At 38.3% G+C, this 26,774-nt stretch overlaps 1 long non-coding RNA gene across 1 annotated transcript; it reads right to left on the reverse strand.

The window, feature by feature from the left end:
* Window positions 1–4,180: 4,180 nt before the first annotated feature.
* Window positions 4,181–25,192, reverse strand: LOC128096415 (uncharacterized). The gene is made up of 3 exons (XR_008213639.1): window positions 23,680–25,192; window positions 16,414–16,513; window positions 4,181–5,736 (listed from the first exon to the last, which is right to left on the reverse strand). It is a non-coding gene; the product is annotated as an uncharacterized LOC128096415 (long non-coding RNA).
* Window positions 25,193–26,774: the final 1,582 nt, after the last annotated feature.

Raw genomic sequence — 26,774 nt, forward strand, 5'->3', positions numbered from 1 at the left:
CATTAAATCGAATGGTATGAATAATTCATGACATCACATTTTGTAATCCTGGTGTTAAGCATAAAACCAGTGGTTTATTTTTCAGCAAAATGGTTTTGTATCATTTTAGATCGTGCACAATGCAAAACAATAACTGCATACATAATGCAAGAAGGACGGTGGTGAACAGAGGCCTTAAGAGGGCTTGCAGCATCATTTGGGGTGTGATCATAATAAACACATTTTGAGCCAATGCCCATGGGTACCCAACCTTTGCTAGAATCTTCTGAGCCCAATAGAATGGCTGGTTTTTAATTTGTTTTTGAATATTACACCTGACCTTTACCATGGATCTGAAAGTCAGTCCTTGTATTTTGCTAAACCTCCAGACCCTTTTATCCCCCTTCTTTCGGTTTATGTGGAGAGCAATTCTGCTGATGGTAAACAGACAATTTTTGTAAATAATGCTTAATTTTTTATATGGAATTAGGACCACTGGAAAAATCCATAAAATGTGAACTGTAGCCTTCTATAAGGAACTTAAATCTTCTTGGAGAAAATGTCGGTTATTTAGCAATTCAGCCAAGTTCTTCTCAGGAAGGCCATTTATATTTGTAAGACTAAATAAATGGCTCTGGGTCTTGAATGAACTTTCTCCCTACATTCTGGAGAAAGCATTTTTCCCTTGTAATTATTGAAGGAGACTGAGGATGCTCTAAGCCCTCATGAGGCAGTTTCCAGGTCATGTGCTCTGCAGCAATACTTTAACATGGGTCTGATTATCCTGCTGCATTTCAGGCTGAAATAATTGTGTACCTGAACCATCTGCAGCAGCCTTTTCCAGCACCCTACTGTGGACAGCTCCAGGGCACTCTGGGGATGCCAGAATGGATTCCTGCTGATTCACCCACATATTTGTCTTGATTGAAGAATGGTGTGTGCTAGTGGATTTCAAAGACTTGCACACGTGTGTGCATGCATGCAAGCGTGTGCATGTGTGCATGCGTGTGCACACACACACACATACACACACACACACACACACACACACACACACACACACACACACAAATCTCCCCATCAGAAGTCTCAGAAGTTTATGTCAAGCATTTATATCACTTGTGACTAATTAAATATAGCATCCATGTATAATCCATCACCATTATCTGCTGATAATGTTCATATAATAGAAACCATACTATTATAATTTTTTAAAATAATGTGTTCATAGTTAATGATTTATGAGTATCCTTGAAATTATGATCTATTTATAATAGAGATAAATATTCATATATACAGAAAATAGTTTTATTTTAAATATAATTTTACAAAAATAATTTGGAATCACTAAAATGCCTTTTTTTCAGTGTTATTCACTGAGGTACCAATAATAAGCTCTTGTTTCATGTTTTTTAAGAAGACTTGAAGAATGAATGTGATAAGAATGTTTTTGTAGAAACATTAAGAAAGTTTACATATAGAAGTAAATTGTGCTTGCTTGTAATGAGAATATTTAAGGGAGAGAACCTAGCCCAGTTATTAGATTTGAACAAAACACTGTTGAAGGTGGGACAGAGGGTAGTTTCAGATCTGTCTGCTTCACCAAAGAGATACATAATTACCTCAAATTATCCAAGAGCACAAGTCACAATGTGTAAAGGAAATATTTTTCTGTGGCATGCCAATTCTATGTCAAAGACACAGAGTCATATCATTCCATACTACGGCACTGTTGGAGAATGATGAAGGCTGAGTCCCCCTCTTCCTCACCCCTTTCTGATTTCTAACCCTTTCTAAAGTTATGAGTTTGTGAGTGACTGCTTCTACTTTTGACTCCAAGATCCTTCCTTTGGTCACTGGAGACAGCTCTCCCTGCTTCTGACTTCTGCAGTAGTATAGCAGAGTTGCTCTATAAGACTCTGACTAAAGGAATAGTTTTAGCTGCTAAAAGAATCCTCTTTCCCCATCAGTTATTGAATCAATAAAGATTAACTTCAAATTAAATTTTGTAAGACAGCAAGTAAACCACACTCATTAGGAATTTCATGTGTGGCTTCAAACACTCTTTGAAGTCTGCTAGAGCAGTGACATGGATTGGCCTGTGTACCTTGTCTTCACAGGCTTACATGCTTCACCTTGAAAGCAACAGTTTGCTGAGCTAGCTCTTTCTCTGCCTCCACAGAACATGTCAAGCCAGCAACAGAGAATTAGCTGTAGTGAAAAGAAAGATAGTTCAGAGGAAGCCTGTTCAATAATTAATCCACCAAGTAAGTGTCTGAATATTTGATAAATATTTAGTCAATTACGTGTATCATGAAACATTGGTTGCATACTAAAGAGTTTGCAAAGGTAAAAGCTGCCAGTCACACACAACAAAGATAAGGCTATTTCAAACTCAAATGTCGGATATGTGTAAAAATTTCTCCATCACATAAATCCTTAACCACTCACAGGATGCTGTTCTGTATCTGTATTCTGTATGTGTGCTTGGTGTCTCACATCAAACTTTAATTAATAGCTGTTGCCTGCCCCATTGTGTAAAGTAAAATATTCTGATGCATTCATGAACTGGATACTGAAACATTTACCCTATGTCCTCCTGAAATTCAAGATAAAGCAGTAGGAAAAGTGTGGTGAGTGATCTCCTGTGATATCATGAATGGTAACAGTGTTAGCTGCAGAGTCTAGAGATGAGGCATTATAACTCAACTTAACAAACAATTGTCCATTTCCTGGAGTAGTCTGCACACTATACAGGAAGGAAGGAAGGAAGGAAGGAAGGAAGGAAGGAAGGAAGGAAGGAAGGAAGGAAGGAAGGAAGGAGAAAGGAAAGCTAACTTGCAAATCTTTTCACTGTAGAAAATATAAAATTGAATTATTGAGTAGCAAAATTAAACATAAGATGATGTCTGATTTGGGAAAGATTGTATTTCATAGCTAGAATTAAATATTTTATTTTTTCCCCATGTAGCTAAGCACTCCTAGAGTATGTTTGACATGCATACTTACTGAAATCACTTTCCCCTTCCTCCTCCTCCTCCTCCTTTTATAAATCCCTCTAGGGAGATTTTGGCCTGCTTATGGCATCTCACAGGAGGATTCTCAGTTCTTGATCCTTGGCTTTTTTAGAGGTGGGTGTAGATCTCTGCAGAGGTGGGAGAGACTGCTCTCCTTGGCACCTCCTGCTGGCCAGAGTAGCACTAATGGCTGTGCCAGAGAGGCCTCATCCTCTCTCTTCCAGCCCACGTGAACTGTTGCCATGGCAGCCACCACACCAAAGGGATATAGCCCAGGGCCTGCAGTGTTTGGAAGAAACAGCCGACCTTAGTGAGGCTTAGAATGTCTCTAGGCTCCACCAACACAAAAGACTGTTTTTTAGGGAACTTTTCTCCCTGACTTTGCTCCCAGAAACCATGTCTATTTCCTGTTATTGTTCCTTTGCCTCCTACTAAGGTTTCTTATACATGACTAATAAGGTGAAAATAGACTAAATCAAGGCAAACAGAGACACCAGTAAGAAATGTCTTTTACAATATTAAAAGCAGTTTATGGCTCAGAATTTACTATTTTTAAAATGACAAGATTTCCCAACTTGATGAACAGATAAAATTTGATCCTGATAAGTCTCCCAGCTGGCTTCTTTCTAGAAATTGGCAAGCTAATTCTCAAACTCATAGAAATTCAAGAGGCTAAAAATAGTCAATCTTGAAAAGGAAGAATGAAGTTGGAGAAGTCATATGTCCCTCAACTTAGAACTATCCCTTGACGGCCTCATGGCTAGGAGTCAGTGCTTTCTAAACTTAACTACAAAAGAAGAAGTGGTAATCACAATGGGATGGTACCAGCACAGGATATTTATAAAATTATATAAATATATTATATAAATTATGTATATATTGTGATGGAAAGAAATTAAGAATATAAAGTGAACTTGTATGTCTCTATTTAGCTCATTTTCAGCGAAGATGCCAAGGCCATTCAGTAGGGAGAAAATATTTACAATTCATTTTTCTGATGAAAGATTTGTCTTGTGACTATATAAAGGTCTGACACATTTAAGGACAAAAGATCTTTTTTAAACTTTTTTTTATTTATTCTTTGTGTCTTTCACATCATGCATCCTGATCCCACCCATCTCCTGTCCCCTCAAATCCTCCCTCTGCCCCTGCAACTGCCCCCCATAAATAAAACAAAATAAAATTTAAGCCAAAAAAAGAGAAAAAGGAAGAAAGAGAAACATCTCCCTATGGAAGCTGTGGTGTGACACAGTGAGTCATGCAGACTCCTTTTTCCACATGTTTTTACCTGTAGGTACTCATCACAAAGAATCATTAGTTTAGCTCAAGGTCCCTGGTCTCCGCTGCACTATCGGCACTGGACCATCACTGGGACTCTTCCTGGACATCCTGTTGCTGTTCTGTGTCATGGAGATCCTGTAGCCCTTGGTCCACAGGACTGAGCCTCCACCAGTGCTCCAGCAGATCACAGATGGGCTGGATGGTGGGGCGGGCCAGCACTTAACCCTGGTCCTTGGCCTGAGTACCTGCAGGGTTTGTCAGCCCACCAGCTCTCCCCTGTCTCCATCCACCAGGGTGAGTTAGGATGGAAGACATCTTAATTACTAGTGGACACAAGTTATAAATAAAATTTCATCAAATAATATATGAAGTGGCCAACATGCGCATGAAAAAATGCTGAAGCATTCAGGGAAATAAAAATGGAAACTATAATGAGATATCACTTCTTTTCCTCTAGGATGGCATAGTTATTATTTCACATAGGATACGAAAGTGAAATAAATGGCAGCAAGGATGTGAAAACATCAGAACCCTTAATGATTGCTGATAGGGATGTGCCCTGCTGTCATAACTTTTCAAATTCTTCGGTAATTCCTTCAGTGATTAGCATAGGCCCAGCATATGACCCCACATATTCCACTGCAGATAATGCCCTAGAAACATAGAAACGTTTGTGCTTCAAAGGAGATGATTAATAAAGACAAAAGACTGAAGGATAGGAGAAGATATTTACAATCCACATGTCACATAACAGGCTTGTATTATTGATATATAAAGAAAATCTACAAACAATAACCATCTATGTCATAAGGACAAAGGATAGTATCTCACTGTATAAAACTTCTGCTGCTTCATTATTCAGTTGTAAGTAGATGGGAGCAGCCAAAATCAGTGTCATTTACTAAACAAATAAGTGTGGTATATGATTCAACTATTAAAATAAATGAATGGATCTTGGAGACACAATGCTAAGGGAAAGAACAAAGGGTAGTGTGTTATGTGAATCCATTTATCTGAAAGTCTTCAGACAAATCTACAAATACAGAGTAGAGACTAGTGGTTTCTGGGCCTGTGGTAATTAGAAATAGATAGGTGATAGTTGCAGGGTGTAAGTTTAAGTTGGGATTATGGAAATGTTCTGAAATTGGCTGTGGTAATGTTTGCACAAGTCTGTGACTATGTTAAAAATCATTGAAATGTACACTTTAAATGTGTGAATTATATGATATTTAAGTTATATCTCAATAAAGCTGTTAAAAAATGAAATGACTTTTACAATATTAGAAGCAGTTTACATGGGAAAAGAGCCAACTTTCATCCAAACTGTGTCCTCTGATTTCCATGACCTTTTGACAGCCTGGCCTTCCTGTGCTCAGCAGCTGCCTCCCTCGCCATCCATCACAGGGCCTGAGATCCTTTTGGTGTCTCCAGATGCATAGTGTTAGCACTCACAGTTGACCTGTTTTTGAAAAAAAATTCTTTGGTTTCCCTGGGTTCAAAGCTCTGTGCTTTCCAAGAAAACATTCAGCTTGTTGATTAAACTGATCTAAACAGACACAAAAAGACTAGCAATCCTTCTGGTTTGCTTGCCCTCAAAATGAAGTACATTTTGAACATAGATTTTAGAGGTTGTAAGGCTTAGAATCAGAATGCTGTCTAGCTAAATAAACACTACAATACACACACCCATTCTGTCCTTCCTCAACAGACAAGAGAAGCTAAAAACACAACTCCCAAGTCTCCTCTGCTGCTAGGTCTAACCATCTAATGTTTACTTGAGATACACACAGAAGTACACTGGTAATTCAGTGGATGGGGTTGCTTTCTTGTCAAAGCTGACCCAGAAACTTCTTTTTCTGTTTCTTTTTTAAAATTAACATTTCATGGTGTGGTGTGGTGCATGTGTGTGTGTGTGTGTTGATCATCCAATATCTGCTTTGCGGAAGCTAGCGGTTGACATATGCCCTTCTTTATAGGTCTCCATTTTACTTCTGAGACAGTGTGTCTCACTGAATCTGCAGCTCACTGAATTTGCTACAGTGGCTCACTATCAAGGCCCAGGAACCCTTTTGTCTCCTCCTTCACAGGGCCCAGCCTTTTGTATGTGCTGGGGAGCAAACTCTGGTCCTTGTGCCGCACAGAGGGCACTTAACCCACCATAGCATCTGCCCAGCCCCCAGTCCCTGTAGCTTTTTCTTGCCTTGGATATTTATGTAAGAGATGGCAATGGGGCAGCCATATCATTACACTGTCTGTGGACTTGTAGAGCTATTGTCTCTAACATCCCTGAATCACAGAATCCATGTCAACACTGCTTGAATTCAGAACTATCATTAGGAAGGAAATGAATTTTTTTCTTCATCTATTGATCTGATCTTAAGTGACAAGTGATGATAATCCCTCCTGGAGCATCCTAAGTCCACGTTTTCCCTGTATTCAGAAGGATTATGATAATTCCAGGCTTTACATTAGAAGGAGAATCAGAACTGAGTAGTAGGCAAAGGTTTGGAAAGAGTGGAGTCTTACTCCACTGTAGACACCACAGAGCACGTGCTATATGTACTTCACATTCGCATAAATAATCCTAAGATTGTAGCTTCCTTCTAATAACTTGTGTGATTATGTGCTCTAAATGAGGACTGGATCCAGAGTTAGAGGGAAGTATTCGACTCCTGACTCTTTTTTGGTCTGTTACCATTCCCTCCACTGTATCCCTGATTCCTAAGACAGTTATAAATACCAATCATTAACTGCAAAGTGGAACAGACAATTACAGATGGGAAGTGAAGAGGTTGGAAATGGAAGATGACAATTGCTCTTGCCTGGAGGAAATATGAATTAAAACCAGCCTGGGATTGAGGAAGTCAGGTGACATCATGGGCAGAAGAGCGTTGGAACAGTACAGCAGTGCACAACTGCATACTGACCACACGTCACCACCACCAGGACAGTGACCAAGCCCCACCCACTGGTTTTAGGCCCACTGGCCTCAAATGCACTACAATCTCCCCAACTCAGCCTCTTGAGTGTTGGGACTATAGACATGAGCCATAAGGCCCAGCTGACGAGTAAATTGAGTCCTAAAATAGTCTCTATAAAATAATACATTTTAAGTTTTGATTATAATATAGTTGTATCATTTCCTCCTTCCCTTTTCTCTACCCAAACCTTCCACTGCTCTCTTTCAAATTTGTGGCCTCTTTTTCTTTAATTGTTGTGAGATTTTATACATACATTTACATGTATATATACGCATATATACAATATATTATATATAATGTAATATATAATATATATCCTAAGTGTGTGTGTTTTCAGGGCCAACCAGTTGGTACTGGATAACTGATGGGTGTGTTCTTCTCTGGGGAAGACTGCTTCTCCTGCTCCTGGTATTCTTTAGTTGCTTCAGTTCTTTGTTTAGGGCTGAGACCTCAAGAGCTTTCCCCTCGCCATGTTAGCATGTCTATAGGTGTTTTCCTTGTTCAGGTCATGTTTATGAGACTTCACAGGTGTAGCTTCTGAAATTTCTAGGTCTCTTGTTTTGATGGAAGCTGTTTGCTTGGCCATTCCTACTTGGCAATCGTACAGGGTTTACTCCCAAGCAAAGGAGTGAAAGCACAGATGCCTGTTGCTCACATGAGCAGTAATAGCTCCTTGTCCTTTCATTCTTCAATTATTTTTAGATCTTGGCCTTATACAGCTGGTTGCTTGATGTCTGGTTTCCTACTCATTTTATTTCCAGTTTAAAACCACTTAAAAGCATTTTGTCTCCCTCTTTATTCTGATCATTGTATGTACACCTCCTTTTCAAACCACAGATTAAGTCTGAATCACCACCATCCATTTCCTCTTTCGCATTTGTAGAAAGGCCCCTCGTTCCAGGTCCCCAGTCTTCCTGGGACTCTCTGGTGTCCCGTCCGTGTCTTTCTCCTCCGAATGTGCTGCTCTTCAAACCCTTACCACAGTGGCGACTTCAGTATGTGCATTTCCACTGTCATCTCCTCTTCTGCTTTTGAACCTGCTCCATTGCCTTTTCTTTTGAAAACACTCAGATGCACACACGTGCCATGCACACCCGCATACAGCTGCTGCCCCAAGTACCATTGATTCAATCCCTGCAGAATGCCTTACAGCCTAGAAACCCTACTGGACGTGATTCTCCTTTCTTCTGTTAACATTCTATTGTACCTTCTCTTTTCATTTTTGTAACCCTCCCATCTCTTTTCTTTTATTATTCTATTGTTTCTTCTACTCACAGACAGATGGAAATTATCAGACAACTCTCATTTGGTACCTTTTCTCTTTCCATATCTTCATATGAAAATTTAATCATTCTTGTGTTGTTAAATGGAGTATCATATAATTTACCATATTCATTTACACTTATTTTCTTCTTTACCAATTTGTAACATAAAATAATAACTTATATCAAGACCAGAAGAATGAAATTAGCACTCTTTCTCAGAATAGTTTCAGATATTTTGTCTGACTACCTAGTATACATTATCAGCATATCTGAAGGTTAGAAATCAAGTTGGTTCTTCAATATTCCATACCTCATTCCCATTGAAAGCACCATCATTCACTTTGTGTCTACCCCTGGATTATTTGGATCCATACTTCACCTTTCATCTGGGCACAATTTATTTGTCTTTTATCACACTTACTCATTTTCCTCTCCCTATGAAGACACTGGGATAATCCCACTGGCTTGTAGTATGGAATATTCTTTAACTGGCTCCTTGGCCAATGTCTGTCTTTCCTCAATTTAGTTATCTGATACATGATTTCCATGTACTTCTTCCCCACAGCACAGGCTGCATGTCTAATTTAAAAACACACTATTGACTTTCTCTTAACAACAGGATGACATTAACACTCCATAGATCAGTTAGTACCCCCTGTTCCCCCTCCATTTTCTATAACTGCATAAACTATCCACTTCAGATGATCAGATTAAAGATTTTTCTAGATATTCTGCATCCTACTTTGTGAGGTAAACCTTCCTCCCAGGTGCCTTTTAAGTTTCTGTTATTCCAACCATGACTAACTACCCCTCTTACTCTTATTGGCAGAAATGCTGTTTTTTGTTGTGTTTTTGGTTTTTTTCCCTATACACCTTTCTACTTAATGCTGATTGCACCTGCACCTGTGGCTGTCCTGTGGGGTGAGCCACTGAGCCCAAGGCCTGCCATATGGGCCTAGGAGCCCCCTGCCCAACCAGCTAAGCTTCTCAGTGAAGCTCGACTTCTGTGCTGAAGAGAATCACAAGTTATTACTTTTTTTTTTTTTAACTTTTCCTTTCAGTACAAAACAAAACAGAACAACCACCAAAAGAACCTCCAATAATTTAGGCTTTTTCTAGTTAACTAGATATTTTCCTCAGTGGTAAAGTGTTATAAACAAAGACAAATCCTAAAACATTTCAGTTTGATGGATACTGATGGTCTAGCCCTGAGTTTTTGTCACTAGGAGTTGCTTTTATTGGCTCTGTCCCCTGGGATTTGAACATCCAACCGCGGATGATAAGTCATCATTTCCCGTGTCACCAAAAATAAAATCTGAGCATGTTATGCTGCCTGCTGATGGTGGTGGGGTAGAATGTAATTAATTCACGGTTTTGCAATACAGGGACCTACCTCTACTCTCTTTCTAGGAAATAAATAGCATCCCGGCTGGTGCTCTCTTTCTTGCCTGGATGACTTGCTTTCTATGCTTTCTTTGTCTAATCACCCTTGTGAACCCCATCTTGTTGCCCAGGATTCACTATCTTAACAGTGATCTTCAGGGCGCCTCTAAATGCGTACACCAGGTAGTGCTTGCTTACAGAAGCAATTGCGTCATTGTCTTCTTTAGGCTGATTAGTCAAATGCATGAGGTGCTGGCCCTAGTGTTATTAGTATCCTGTAGTTCTTGGAGCCATCCGGAGACAGTAGTGTGTTTTCTCCACACGTACATTTTGTTAGTGTATCAATTTATGTTTTTTTCCCTAGTTCACAAGGTACAAAATAGGCTCTATAGATGTTTGAAAACATCTAGTGGGTTCGGAGGAATAATGATCTCAAGGATAAGAGTAGACACAAGATTAAAAATAAGGTGTTTATTATTAAACATTACTTTTCATGAGTAAGTGGAAATATGCAGCCATAGCTGAATTATTCTGCATAACCAATGCCTAGTTTGGAGCAGGGGACTAATTTTAATATAAATTAAGAAATAATTAATTCTAGGCTGTATACATGCATATGATATGTGTTTACTGATAAATGGAGTTTTTAAGGTGTTTGATTCAATTTACTCCTAATCTGCTTTAAATTTCCTATTTAGTAGCAAATCTACTTTTCTCTAATGCCAACAGTGCTGTAAGAGCCAGGAACAAACGGCTTTGATGGTTCTCTCGGTTATTTGGGGTTTGAACTTCCCCATGCAAATCTGAATCCTTTTGTTGCTTATACAGTTTGATTCATTCCTAATTGATGAGGAGCTGCTATGGACAGTGGTTGTTTGGGCTTGTAACATGAAGCAAATGGTTACCTAACAAGTGCTGTTGCTTTTTAATGTGGGCATACATTTAAATTTCTCCAGCCTTTCCCTCTCCTCCCCCCTCTGCACAAAGCAAAATGCATTTAGCTTTGAGCTGAGGGGAGCTCTGGTGGAAGCCACATCTCCTGGCTCAGCCAGGCATTAGCATATACAGGCATTGTCTCCACCGCTTCCTTCTGCAGCTTTATATAATAAAACAAACTGCATCGAATAGGCTAGGCTGTAATATTAGGCAAAATCTAATTTCAGTTTGGTTATCATCTAGTGTTCATTTCCCTAAGGGAGGGGAAAAATTAAATTTGTAACCTTAAGATTCCAGCTGCAGCAGTGGAGAGTGAGACCGGCTTCCCTCTGCCTTTTATTATTCACTTTATGAATTAGCCTTAGTTTACTTGTTTCTATCGGGTGTCGACATATTTCTGAATACTATTAGCATAGCAATCAGGGCTGTTCTCAGGTTATTGAATGGTGTGTTGACTTCCGAAATAAATAGATATGCAGTGTGAAGGGCGAGCTGTCACTTTAGGAGAGCTTTCCTGATCTAAATTAAAAGGCACTTCTAATTGAAAACTATAATAGCAGGAGGGTGAGAGAGACAATGAAACTGCTCAGTCCCTTTCAATTTTCACAGATTCTGTTAGTGAATGTAAGAGAAAAAGTAAAATGAAAATATTAAATTACAAATTGCAATTTAAGCAGCAATATTAAATTATACCTAAATAGCCATATTGCTGTGAAGCAATTTTAGATGCTTGATTTAAAGACTCTGTACCCAGGCTTCCTCTATTATCCGCTGATCTCTCTGTTTTCTCACTTAACACATAATTCCATGTTTACATCAGCAAGTGTGTCTGTATCTATGAAAGAAGGGACCAGTCTCGAAAGACTTTTCATTTTACACTCTGTGATCACTCATTCATTGTTGTGCTCAGTTTTTTTTTTTTTATGTGTGTGTGTGTGTGTCTTTTATCATACCTGAAGAAATGCATAAGGAGAGGGAATCTCAAACTCAGGACAATCTCATAAAATCTGTGGTGATTATTCATGAGTTGTCCAACTGAAGTATTTCCAGAAATTAACAAGAGCAAATCAATTATGAAATTTAGTAATAGGTGGAAATATTAGCTATTTCAGCCACATGAAGAGCTACCAGCTATCTGAGTCTATATATTTTGGTCCTTTAAGGGTTAACAATTGAGGCCCGTCTATAGCTCATTTCTATAGTAACAGCAAGACGGAGACTTTTTATGGGCACCTAATAATTAGAAAGTGCTAGAAGGTATAACAATATAATGAATCAAAACTGATAGACTTGTGGGTTTCCATAGAAACATGTATAATTATGATAATCGGTCCCTGGCGAACCTTCCGAATCGTATACATTCAGTTAAATGCAATAAACATTAGGCACTATTTAGTGAGCTGTGATGCAGATTGACAGTGTGAGATATGGCGAGGCTATGAATAAAATCGCTGTATAGTTTATCTCCAACTAATTTCCCGATTGCTGTAATAGAGGTAGTGTGTGGATGTGAAAAATTGGAAGTGTATTTTTGTTAGTGGTAAAGCTAACAAAGATAATATTTCATAAAGTGGCTGACTGTTAATTTCAGTGTACATCAAAATGGGCTGTAGAATATTATTCAGTGTGAGACCCCAGAGCCCTCAGAGCAAATGGCAGATCAGGCCTCCCTTTGCTGATTTATTTTAAAAGTAAATTATAAATCTTTTCATGGTTGTCCATTTCATTCTTTAACCTTTTCTGTTCCCTTGTTCTACCGCCTCCTTTTCTGGAGAATTTTTCAAGTCTGGTTATGGAGAGAGGACTTGTCAGTGAACATTTTCCTTGTTTCTGATCTTAAAATGGCAATAATTCCTTTCGGTTCTATTGCAGTTATCTTTTAATTTCCCCTCGGCTTCTAGATTTAAAGTGAACTGGACCTTTCTACTAGCAAAGGTGCAGAAAACTGCCAGAATTCCCTGCAATGTGGGGCACAAAATGACATGTGCTTTGTGTGTGGGAGGGTGTGGGGTTGAGGTGTATGTGTGTGTGTGTGTGTGTGTGTGTGTGTGTGTGTGTGTGTGTGTGTGTGTGTGATGTGTGTGTGATGTGTGTTGTGTGCGTGCATGTGTGTGTGTGTGTGTGTGGTATATGTGGGTGTGTGGGTGTCTGTGGGGGGATATTTCTGTGTGTGTAGTATGTGTCTGCATGTGTGTGGAATGTGTATTTGCATGCATGTGGTGGAGGATATCTGTATGTGCATGTGTGCGTGTGTGGTGTGTGTGTGTGTGTGTGTGTGTGTGTGTATGTGTGAGCTTTGTGGGGGTAGGCAGTGTGTTACAGCATGTTAAACATTCTTCTTCTTCTTCTTCTTTTTTTTTTTTTTTTACAGGGAATTTAACACGCCAGTTTGGAAGATGCCAGACTGTTCTCAAGAGGAATAATGTGGCTGGGATAAGGTGAGGTGGGGTGGGAACTGTATGAGAATATTTTAATAGAGAATGACAGAAAAGGTAGGGAGAAGCTTCTAAGCATGTGTGTGTATGTGGACGGGGGTGCGTGATTATGAGTCTTCATTACCTAGTAGCGCTGCCCTCTACTACCAATACCCATGATAACCTCTCAGAAATATTTCATAAGAGAAATGTGCAGTGAGTTCCCTCTAAAGCAGATGGGGAAGGATGCAAATTTGGGCTTATGAGATTGGATCCCTTAGTAAGGACAGGGTCTGGCTTCAGGATGAAACCACACAAGTGTGGTGCATTATTTCTTATACTACATTTAATAAACAAAGAGAATAAAATGTCTTATGGGGAGGAACGTTTTTCTGAAACAGCTTCAGGGCTGTTCTGTCCTGCACTGTTCTGTTCTGTGGGTCCTTAGTGGACCTCATGCTGGTTCAAGAGGCAGCATGGGGGGCTTTTAAGTCCTGGGGCAGTGCATGTGGAACCTCTCTTCTCCCCTTTATGACTGTGTGACTTCCTAAGACTATAATGGTGTGCCACAAAAGATTCTAGCTCATGCCTGGCAGGAGCTGAAGTGGAGAGGGTGTGGGGGAGGGAGCTTGGCCATGTTCTCTTTAAAAACACACACTCTTCCTGGCTTCCAAAGACCCCAAGCTAAGGGGAGAGAGCCCAGAGGTGTTTACTTTGCATTCCAATGCAAATAATTAACCAGTTCCCCTTTCCCAAGAACTGTTTTTTCAGTCCTCTTATCTATAGTGGGGGAAAAAAAGATAGTAAACATTTATGTCTAAGTGTTTTCTTTTTTTAAGTTTATTTCCTATTTAGCTGTTATTTTCATCCACATTTAGGATTCTCCTTTCTTCATAACTTGATCTGGTGACATCTGACATGCAGAATTAATACTAGTATTTATGCTGTTATTTCACAATGTCTGAGCACTTTTATGGCCTGTTTTTTATACCTTTATGAATATATTAATGTGGTAGTCAAAAATAGGCAGAAATATACTATATTACTATGAAGTACATATGCATATCCACACACAGTGCACATGTACATTTGTGGTCTTAGACTTGTAGATATGCATGTACATGAATGACAGTTCAGTTCCACATTATTGTGTTTTATAAAGCTTTTACCTGGCTTGATATGGAAATTATGAGTCTACATTTCCAGAAGATATATGATTGTAGTGTTTTACCTCCACAAAAATCACTAATGTCTTTTACTTGTCTTTCTTCAGCAGATATACCTCCCCCCATTTCTCACATATGTACTGCTTAAATAAGAGATTTATACTGGTGTGCTTGACAAATATTGATTAAATGTTGCCCATGTTCCGAGTACGGTTAGTTTAAATGGAGCTGGAAAAGCATATTATCTAGCTTGTATGTATTTATTTACAAGTAGTTGGGTGTGTTGTTGCTCATTGCAATTAGAAGTGCTGCTGTCAGCTTTAAATGAGATAAACTTATTTTCCTTTTAACAAATGTTTATTAAATTTCCCACTATGTAATAGGCACAATGTTTTGCAAGTGAATGTTCATCATATGTTCATCATTGAACAGTATTCTTGTCTCTTGTTCTCCTAGGCTCTTATTTTGAGGGCAGGAAGTTGAAACAGATAAGTACATGGATATTAAGTAATGATAAATACCATGAAATAAAATATATAAGAAATATGTGAAAAACACAGATAAGCTAAAGGAATGCTTTGAGCTTATGTGATAATACTAAAAACTAAGCAATATTCAAATTCCATAGCATGGATTACATGGACATCAGAGTGTCAGTATTTATTGCAGAATCTTTTAAAAGTAAAGGTGTAAAACAACTATTTGTTGAACAACTAGTAGGTACCTGGTACTCAGTTAACCTCCATTCTCTCTTGGTGTATCATTTACTACATGTGTATACTTTGAGATAAGGACAGGTATAAGGACACTACCCACAGTGTACTGGGAAGGAAGCTGAAATTCCAAGACGCTATGCCAAGGTCACACCGCAGATATATGGGGACTTAAGCCAGCTCTTCACTTTCCAATGCCCTTGCTCTATTAGCAGCTGGGCCCCTTTATACCTTTAGAACAAAGGAGAATTAGCATCTTCACAGCACACCGACATTTATCCAGGCTTCGGTTGCTTTTTATAGCTTGAGTGCTGTGCCTCGGAGGGAAGATGGTAAATGTAACCTGACTGGACAGATCTAACCCACCACACACTGCTCGTACCGTACCACACAGCCATTATTCTAAATGCTCTTATTCAAAACCTTCAGGGATTTGTAGGGTAGAAACTCTTTCACATGACTGAATCTCTGCTGCTTATTTTCAGCTTAATGCTGTTGCTGTGAGAATCCATCTACACTTTCTACCGCACGCTGTATTATGCCTTTAAAATTATTCTTGCTGCATGGCCTCTGAAAGCCTTCTTAGAGTGTGGTTTGTTTGAAGATCCTTGCTCAGCTCTCTTGATTGAACTTTACCAAATCATTTGACAAAAAGAAAGGAGGCCACATGTTAAAAATTTACTTACTGTTTGTTCCAGTTGAGCAGGTATTATCAATGTGGTCCAGGTTCATCCGATGTTCAGAGAGTAGAAGGTGTATACCAATTTAAACAAGAAAAAGTATTGGCTATGGTGGTTTATGACAATAATTCCAAAACTCAGGAGGCAGAGGCAGGAGGATTGTTATGTGCTTGAAGAAAGCCTGGTCAACGTAATAAGTTCTGGAATCAATGTGGGGTTATTTAGTGAGAACTTTTCTTAAGAACCAAATTAATTTATAAATTAAAAAAATAATAAATGAGTAAAATAAGTATATAAAACACATGACATATTTGTACTCAGCAATCCCCATTAGCAACTTTATCAGCAGTGATGGCCATCTGATAAGACTATTAAATTTAGTTAGTATTTTTATTTCCTGGATTAAAATTTATTGATTAGCTTAGTCACAAAATGCGATGAAATGTAAAAATGTACTTGATGCACTTTATAAATACAATAAATCCTCTTTTTTGGAATTTACCTAATCAATATTAATGACCACTTTACTGATGTAATAAAAATTAGCTAATATTTTCATAGTTTTTGTTAAATACATTGTTTAGACTGGTGAACTTACCATTTATATGTTCATTAAAAGGGTGAACTCAGCTCAGGACGTGTCTCAGTGGTAGAGCACTTGACTAGCATGTGCAAGGCCTCGTGTTCAGTCCTCAGCACTGAAATACAAAGTAGATTCATATAGACCTTAGTCTTGAGATGTATGTGAGGAGTGCTTTCTAGCTTTCGTTTTAATTCTTTCCCATCTGGGGAAAGAAAATAAAGAGCAAGGAGTTTTGCCATGTTTTACTTGTCTTATACAACACACATTTTCTCATATGTATTTTTTCCATTCACACAATTTAGTATAACAATTATTTCCAATTATCCAAGGGGGGCTGACAAATGGACATTTGTGAACTGATGTTTGGTTGTGAAATGGCAAGCTTCTTACTACTGTCTTGATCAATTTGGCAAATAAAAAAGAGATATATAAGAGAGAAGGCTGCTGTCTCATGACGAATTCTATTTTGTTAGCCTTCATCTAAGGTAGTCTGCTGTTGCTAGTTAATTCAGCCAAGAAAACCTAGGTAGGTCTAAGTGTGATGCAAATAACACTTGGATCTTCTGATTCTCTAGTCAAAGTCTGTATACTCTCACCATGTACTATCTATCTATCTATCTATCTATCTATCTATCTATCTATCTATCTATCCATCCATCCATCCATCCATCCATCCATCCATCTATCTATCTATCTATCTATCTATCTATCTATCTATCTATCTATCTATCATCTATCAATCTATTTTCTGTCTCTCTCTGACTTTGTCTTTCTTTGTCTGTGTCTGTCTATTTGTCTGTCTCTTTCCTTTCTCCTCTTTCTCTGTCTCTCTTTGTCTCTGTCTCTGTCTCTGTCTCTGTCTCTGTCTCTCTCTCTCTCTCTCTCTCTCACACACACACACTTACTACAGCTTTCAACTTGCACAACTTGTTATCCTGAAAAAAAAATACCACTGAAAATGCCCAACTCTGTAATTGAAATACCATATAATCTATTCTCTAAAAGATGGTACCATCATTCAAGGCAAGGTCATGCAGTCATTGCAAGTGGTATTGAGATCATTATACATTACAACTTGGGAGAGTAGATTAAAACAAGAAATAATATACTATCTTACACATGCTATAAAAGTAATGAGGATATCCAAATGTTGATAGAGTAGAATTGTGTTATTTTCCTCACATTTTTTAGAGCCTCTAAAATAATCAACCACTATTCGTATTATAAAATAGCCTTTTAAAAGAAAATCAAGTGTTCTCTACATTGTAATTATACCATAAATACATGTGTTTGCATGCAAGAATAAAAACTGAAATGTTAGTAAAATTTATTTTTGAATCATAAGACTGTTTAGATATTTAAAATCTTTCCCTCTAAACTCTATTTTTCTCCAGTGTGAATCTTGTAATCAGACAAAAGACACCAATACAAGTGAAAAGGGATGGAACATTTCCTAACATCAGTTACAACAGTTTGTTCAGAAGATGAAAATAGGGCAAAGTTGCCCAGTGGCTCTTCACATAGGAAGCTATGTGTCGCAACACATGCCCTTATGAGACCACCACAAGTTCTGAGAAGTCATCTCACCATGTTGGCCCTTGTATTGTAAGAATGTTTGCCATTTTCTTTGTTTTGTGGTATTAGTGTAGCACGCTGATTGTATTCAACACCCTCAGGACTCTCTGAACCAGTTTGGAGTTTCAGGGATCTTGTCTAGAACTTTGCTTCTCTTTCTTACTCTTGGTACCATAATCATCTGGGGCAGTTTGTTTCTACTCATAGCCACAGATGTTCGATATAGTTACTAAATTCAAGCTCTATCTTTCTCAAACTTCACATTCTCCTTTGTGGTAGCTATTTGAAAAGTACTCCAACATACAAAGTGAAATCTTAAGATTAGCAGAGCTCATTGACAAATGAAGAAAGAAAAATGGGTTCAATGTTAGCTTGTGGGAAAGCAGAGACTGATGATGTATTAACTTCCCTCAGTGCTCTGAATGTGGTAAGAATATTATTCACTATTCAGGTTCTTTTGAATTGGGATATATTAAGTTTTTGGTTTATTTTGTGGGTACAGATAAAAGTATTTATTTATTTGATAATCTACTACTGAATTTGGACTAGTAATTTTTTCAATGCTTACATCTCCTTTTTTCAGAGAGAGAGAGAGAGAGAGAGAGAGAGAGAGAGAGAGAGAGAGAGAGAGAGAAGTTGAATCAAGAATTTATAGAAAAGAACTACTAACACTATTCTCTAGTAGTTACAGACCTTTTCCACTCCCTGGGTTATTGTTCCCGAAGACCAAATCTGCAGCCACCCCTTACCTCCCCACCACCCATCTTCCCACTGCTCAGGTGCAGGCCACACCAGCCACCGGAACTCCAGTCCCCAACTCAGGCAGAGACTCCCTCTTGCTGCTAAAACTTCAGATAGGCTGCCCGTCCATGGACCTTCTTCACTCTTTGGGGGCCAGTTACCCCAAATCTGACCTCGCCTCCTCATCACCTTGCCTGAAGCCCCCAACTTGGGGATGCCCCTGTTGGACCAGAGGCCACACCAGTTTCCAGAAATCCAGGCCACACAGACAAGAAGACCAGAGAGGAAACAGAAACCATGGAACAAAACACCCATCCAACAAAGACAAACTCAGAAATTGGGACTTAGACCTATAGACACCTTAAACCCAGAAGCCTAAATGCCAGCATAAAACCAACAACAGCCAGGGCAATATGTCACCATTGGAACCCCACTATCCTACCACAGAAAGCTCTGAAAGTTCCAACACCACTAAAGCAAAAGAAAATGACTTTAAAGCCAACTTTATGAAGATGATAAAGGTCATTAAAAAGGAAATGAATAAATCCATTTAAAAAACCAAGAAAAACACGAACAAAAATTGGAGGAAATAAATAAATCCCTTAAAGAGAGGTCAAGGAAAAATGAACAAACAGTTGAAGGAAATGAATGAAATTATATAAGACCTGAAAATGGAAATAGAATCAATAAAGAAAACAGAAACTGAAATGGAAATGAGAAGTCTAAGAAAGCAAACAGGAGCTACAGATGTAAGCATCACCAGCCGAATGCAAGAGATGGAAGAAAGAATTTTAGGGCTTGAAGACACAACAGAAGTAGTAGATATGTTGGTCACAGAAAATGCTGAATCTTAAAAAAATGAATGACACAAAATGTCTAGGAAATCTGAGACACTATGAAAAGACCAAAACTAAGAAGAATAGGAATAGAAGAAGGAGAAGGTTGCCAGCTCAAAGGCCCAGAAAATATTTTTAACAAGATTTTAGAAGAAAAATTTTTCTATCCTAAAGGAGATTCCTAAAAAGGTACAAGAAGCATATGGAACACCAAAGAGATTGAACCAGAAAAGCAAGTCTCCTTGCCACATAATAATCAAAATACTAAACATACAGAACAAAGAAATGATATTAAAAACTCCAAGAGAAAAAGAGCAAGTAGCATATAAAGGTAGACCTTTTAGAATTACACCTTACTTCTCAATGGAGACTCCGAAAGCCAGAAGGTACTGGATAGATGTGCTGCAGACTCTAAGAGACCACAGATACCAGTCAGACTACTATACCCAGGAAAAACTTTCAATCACCATACACAGAGAAACAAGATATTTGATGATAAGTCAAATTCAAACAAGATCTAGCTACAAATTCAGCCCTACAGAAAACACCAGAAAGAAAACTAACCAAAGGAGGTTAACTATACCCATGAAAACACAGAAAATAAGAATCTCATGAAGAAATACCATAATAATACCACCATCACCACCACCACCACCAACAACAAAGTAATAGGAATTAACAATCATTGGTCACTAATATCTCTCAATATCAATGGGCTCAATTTCCCAATAAAAAGGAACAGACTAATAGAATGGATTCAAAAACAGGATCCATCCTTCTGCTGCATACAAGTAACATACCTCAGCACTGAGGGCCAGTGAGGTGCAAGTGAAAGCCAGCAAGACCTGCAGTGTGAACCACATAATTGCTTGTGCAATTAAATCAATACTTTTTTTGTTGTTGTTTTGTTTTTTTGTTTTTCGAGACAGGATTTCTCCATGTAGCTTTGTGCCTTTCCTGAAACTCACTCTCTAACCCAGGCGGGCCTCGAACTCACAGATGGCATAAATCAACACTTTTTATTTTAAGTTGTTTTTCAAGGTTAAAGTTGCTATAGCAGTGCCATAGATAGAATTAATATCTAACAGCTGAAGGCTGTGGCTGGTGACTAACATTGTTATCTAAATCCTCACTACCTGCAGGCTCAGATTTTGAGGGGCCTTGTCTTTTTAGCTTTGACTTCTTACTTATTTGTCTAGAGTGGCGTCTTTATTTTCTTTCTTACTGAGTACATTCAAAAAGACCTTTGCCATTTATGAAAGTATAGATTAGCTTCTCTTTCCCACAGTATAGAGATAGAAACAGGGAGGAAAGTATGTGGTATTAGATGAACAAATATATACAAGGTCTTCCTTTACAATTATTATTATAATTGTTTCACTTAGCCCTTTGAATATGACCATTATTCTGTGAGCATGAAAACCCTTATCCCCTGGCTATCCCCATACATGGATGACAAGAATAGGTTTTTTTTTTTTTTTTTTTTTTTTTTTTTTTTTTTTTTTGTAGCTAGAGGTTTTCCTGTGTCTCACCTGGTCCTGCAGCTGCTCAGACCCAAGTAAACACAGAAAGGCTTATATTATTTACAGACTGTATAGTCTCTGGCAGGTCTCTTCCTAGCTAGCTCTTATATCTTAAATTAACCCATAACTATTAATCTACATGTCAACACATGTTCCATGGCTTTAACCTGCGTCCCATTACACATTGCTCCTTGGGTGGCTGGCTAGCGTCTATTCCCTTTTGTCTTTCTTCTTCCTGTCTATATGCCTGTATTTCCTGCCTGCCTTGCTATAGGCCAATACAGCTTTATTTATTAACCAATCAGAGCAACACATATTCACAGCATGCAGAAAGACATTCCACAGCAGTTTTTTTTCTCCAAGAGCAAAGCTTCCTGCCTTACCTGCCTGATCTGGACAGTACAGCACAGCCATTTTGTCCTGCTGGCCCATGCTGTCATTTTATATGATCCTGTCTAAGAGGCATTTATCTATTTTGCCAAGATGCCCACAAGTCATGATGTCTACCACTACCACCACCACAAGAGAGCCCATGTTATAGTTCTTGTCTCACATTCATAGATCTGACCATTGTTTCACAAGCTCTCATTAGTGTGCAGGAGTAGCTGATTAATAGACGCTTCTAGAATCTAATAGGAAAAATGGCAAAGAAGTCCACAGAGCTACTTCAGTGGATAATTATTCCCTTTGGAGATAGAGGAGAACATTAGCAGAGAGTTTTCCTTTCCTCAAGGTGACTTGATTTTAGAAGCAGGAATGTTTTTCTTGAAAAAAAAAAAAACTCCTTTGGATCATACATGCATACTCCAACAGATTTCCTTCTATCTGAGTTCCCTGTTTCTTAATTCAATTGATTATAGATGTAATTATCTATACCAAATAAGATGAAAAACTTCTAGTATGGTATTCCAAAAGTCAAAATGTTTTTGGATATTCTTATTCTTTTGTTCTAGCAATAGGAGGAATATTACTCTAGCTCTTACTTTTATAATTAAGAATATGCCTTTTGAAGAGAACTTCTTCTTAGACCTATTCTCAGGTATTTGATCTATCCCTTCCTGAAGGACAGGACTGAAGTTCCTTCTCAGGCTGAGCTTCCACTTCAGCAGTGTCCTGAGTCTGGCCACCACAGGCTGAATTTCAGGCTCAGGAATGTCCTCCATTCTGACTGACCCACTCCCACAACTTACCTTGATTGTGTGGCATAGGCTGGAGAGGGCGGGACCTAAGTGCAGGCTGGGCAATGCCCTAAGACTGCCCAGCCCAAAGCCACAGTTCAGCGGCAGCACTTGCTCTCAAGCTCCTGACGGACAGGCAAAGCAACCAAATTAGCGCTTATCAGAATGGATAACAATAGATCTAAACTTAATTCACAGTAAAACCTGCCTTTGACAATTTCTTTTTAAATGACGTCCCTTCTAAGCAATTAATGATAAGTTGGGATTAAGGGCTCAGCTCACTGGAATAGCACCTGTCTAGCATGTGCAAAGCCCCAGGTTCAATGCCCAGAACCACAAACAAACAAACAAACAACACAATACAGTAAACAACTCTAACATCTATCAGTTGCTGTTTTACTGTACTTTCTCTCACAATGTATTTTATCTGTGTGTTGAGTGCGTTGTATGTGTGTGAGCACATGTACAGGTAATATCAAGTCTCTTCTTGTACCTGTCTCCACCTTATTTTTTGAGACAGTCTATCACTGAACTTGTATTAGGTTCAGCAAGACTAGCTGGACAGTGAGCTGCAGAAAATCTCCTCTTTTTGCCTCTCTGGCACTAAGACTACAGGGAAGTGCCGCCAAGTCAAGCTTTTTAATGTGGGTGCTAGGGTCTGAACTCAGGTCCTCTTTCTTGAGCAGCAGGCTCTATAGTGACTGAGATATCTTTTCAGCCCTCTTTAAATAATTTTCTTTGGGATACTGAAGGCAGAATCTCCTGTATTCTCAATAATACCCACTGGTAATATGTAAGAGGCATGATAACTCATACTTTATCTAAGGTAACAGGAAGTAATTGAATTAATGCATTTTGAGTTGGATAACATTCACATAAATTGTTATTCATGTGGGATTGGGAGTCATGTACCTGGGTTTTCTTTGAAAGATTGAAAAAGATAGTTTTGAAGTACATAGTGGGAGGTGTGTGGCAGAAACTGGATTGAGGAGACAATACAAGTTCCAAAAGCAAATAATAGACAGGAAATCACAGGGAAAAAAAACCCAAATAAATACAAAACAAACAACATTGTAAACATAATGAAAAATAAATTGTTTTCTGCCTTAGGAATTTTGGAGCTCAAAATTAAAACTGCTGCTGTTTGCCCCCTTAGTATAAGTAGTGTTAAATAATGAGAAATCCCCTGTTGCAATACATCCCTGAGCTATTTAGACAGTTTAAACATAAACCTTTTATTGCTTAGATCTCAGTGCTAGATTTCTATAGATTTTAGGCAGAGGCTCTTAATAGGTTACAGTCAAAACATTGTGTGTTTAAATATACATATTATTTTTCAATGCCAAACACAAGCAAAACAATACCACTGGAAACTGAAAGAAGAAAACCAAGACAAGCAGGAAGGGAGTGCTGCAGCCTTCTACTTACCCATCTCCATTAATGAGGAAGAGGGGACATGAAGGAGATAAGGAGAAAAGGAGGAGTGGGCAAAGGGAGGGAAGAAGGAGGTGGGCGGAGAGGCTTGAGAAAAACAGGATAAAGTGCAGAAAGGATGAAATCTGTTGTTTTCTGTGACTGCTCCGACAGTCAAATCCCAAGCTAAAGAGGCTTTACATTAAGAAATTTTAGTGCTAAGGAAAAAAACTCCGAAGTCTTCATGGCACAATACAGTCTAGACCAGAGTAGCCGATCACTTTATAGCCATGTTGGCTGAAAAGCTTCAGGACAGGAGGAAACTCAGAGACCATAGTTCTTGTCATCTTGCAGTGTTTCATCCCTTACCCATTCCAGAAAGGTTTAATAAATTGAAATGGGAGAGACATCCTGGGTGAGTCAGAAAGTCAGTTCTGCCCATGCTCTCTGGGTCATGAGACCCTCTACTAAGCCACAGATTGGGTAATATTCTTTAAGTACATGTTTAGGAAATACTAACAGACTTGATGAGCACCTAAGCAGTCTTTACCATATGTGGTTACTTGGCGACTATATGGTCACTTGAACTTAAGGGAAGAAGGAAGAATTATAGCTTTTGAAGGAGTGTGTTGTTGTTTGTTTTCGCTCTTTGTCTCTTTGGTGGACCTGCCACCTAGCTCCCAAATAAATCACACATGGAGGCTTATTCTTAATTAGCAATGCCTGGCCTTAGCTTGGTTTGTTTCTTGCCAGCTTTCCTTAACTTAAATTATCCCATCTACCTTTTGCCTCTGGGCTTTTTTTCTTTTGCTACTTCTATATTTCTTACTCTTGCTCCATGGCTTGCTGTGTAGCTGGCCCTGATGTCCTCCTCCTCCTTTTGCTACTTCTCTTCCTCCTAGATCTCTCCTTCTGTTTATCCTTTCTGACTCCTATCCTTTCTCCTGCCGTTAAGTTCTTTATTAGACCATCAAGTGTTTTAAACCGGCAAAGTAACACAGCTTCACAGAGTTAAACAAATGCAACATAAACAAACATAACATACCTTAAAATAATATTATATAACAGGAGCGGGCCTTGTAAAACCAAGTCCTCAGAACAAATGCCCATAAGTCAATGAACAAAATTTAGATGTGGCCAAGAATCTGTTTTGAGTTCTGCTGAACTCCTTGCTGTTCACCAGTATATCACGGTCTTTTGGGTGCATCTTCAGGGAAGTCCAGGCTCATCCTTAATGGAAAAGTGAAGTGTCCTTTACAGTGATGGCATAAGACAGGCTAAATAATTTGTTAAATGCAGACACTTTAGGTTTTGGTATTTATTAAACCAATTAATTTCTCAACACTTAAATTTTGCCATGAACTTGCCTTTTGGTTTTGACATCTCTCCAAGTATTCCCTGCTCTCACACAGGTGTGTGTGTGTATAAATTTTTGTGTGTTTTTCCTTTTTAAACACTCCTCCTTTATTCCATATCATTTAATAATGGTAAGAAATGTGAAGCATTCATGCTTCACATCAAAAGTTACACTTTTATATTCTTATAATTATGCAGACAAGAAAAGAGAATGCAATTACTAGAGTAAATTTAGCTTTTGTACAAAAGAAATCTATGGTAGAACTATAATTATTATAATAGTGTAGTAAATATACAGATTGTAACATGCAGCTATTTTTCAGTATGATTATTATAGTGTTGCTAATACTAGAACCAATTTACTATAGTTTTACTAGGCAAATATTAGTTACTCTATTTTTCATGTAATAACTATGGTTTGTTATGGTTTTATGACAAAACTAGAATGCTATTATAACAGATTTTATTATGTTGTTCTTATAAGTGGTAGAGAGGGACTTTCAGCTTGTTTCATAGCTCAGCTTTGTACTTACAGTATGACCTAGAGCATGTCACTTGAGCTTTCATCATCCTTATTTTCCACTGTGATAAAAAATATTCATTAAAAACAATAATCCTATTAAAATATAAAGCACCATGCTAATTAATTGCTTTTATATTCTCTTTGTGGATTAACTAAGGTGAAATAGTAACCTTTTGTTATTGAGTGTATATATGTTTGTATGTTATTTGTCCCCACAGTGAATTAAGTATTCTTAATAAACATGATATTTGCTCTAAAATTAAATAGTGAAAGCTGGACCATGACTGGGGGGAGGGTCCTCGTGCTCATTATGATCTTGCTCTAAACTTTTTGCTTAGCTGAATCCTTCTGAGCTTTAGTGTTTTTTTTTTCCTTTTCTTGTTGTTCTTCATTAATCTCTAGCCTGGCATGAGTTTCTGCTTCTACATACTGAGAAATCCAGCAAAGCTGCTCTTAGAATCGTTTGTGTATTATGCCACCTATTGTAGTCTGTTGTTCTCGTTCTGATACGCAAAGCTGAGCAGCACGATCAAAAACAAAGCTGTGAGGGCTGGGAAGATGACTCCTTGGGTAAGGTGCTTGCTCCACAGGTGTGGAGACTTGAGTTCAGATTCCAAGCACCCATAAAAAGCCAGGCATGGTGACACACATCTGTAACTCAAAGGCTACACGGGGAGGGGTGTGCAAAGGTGGGCACTTCTTGGGAGCTTGCTGGACAACCATCCAAAATGGCCAGTTCTAAGTTTAGTAAAAAGACCCTACTTCAAAAAATAAGGCAGAAAAACTGAAAACTGATGAAGACATCAATATACCAGTTTCTGGCCTCCAGATTACCTATATGTGTGAGCGTACACACACACACACACACACACACACACACACACACACACACACACACACACGTGCATATAACATGTAATTTTTTAAAAAAAGTACAATTGTGGAATATCATGTGTCATATAAAATCTATTGTTCTAATCTTCATGAACTTTCTGTGGCAATACTGCATTCTGTGAGGGGGTTAGTCACCTTAGGCATATAGTGATTCTTATTTTATATATTAATCTCCTGGTACTCTAGCAAAGTAAATTTAAGAGTAGATTATTATATGACAAGTGATACTACATTTTTCTTCCTCTGAAATTTTGTATCATATGGGAGAGAGCATCGAGACTGAAAGAAATCAAGTAGTTTTACTGAAAAATTTAATTGGAGAAGTGGACTTGATACA

Source organism: Peromyscus californicus, unplaced genomic scaffold (assembly GCF_007827085.1).
Source record: "Peromyscus californicus insignis strain IS unplaced genomic scaffold, ASM782708v3 Scaffold_5__1_contigs__length_169319896, whole genome shotgun sequence".
Lineage (NCBI taxonomy): Eukaryota > Metazoa > Chordata > Mammalia > Rodentia > Cricetidae > Peromyscus > Peromyscus californicus.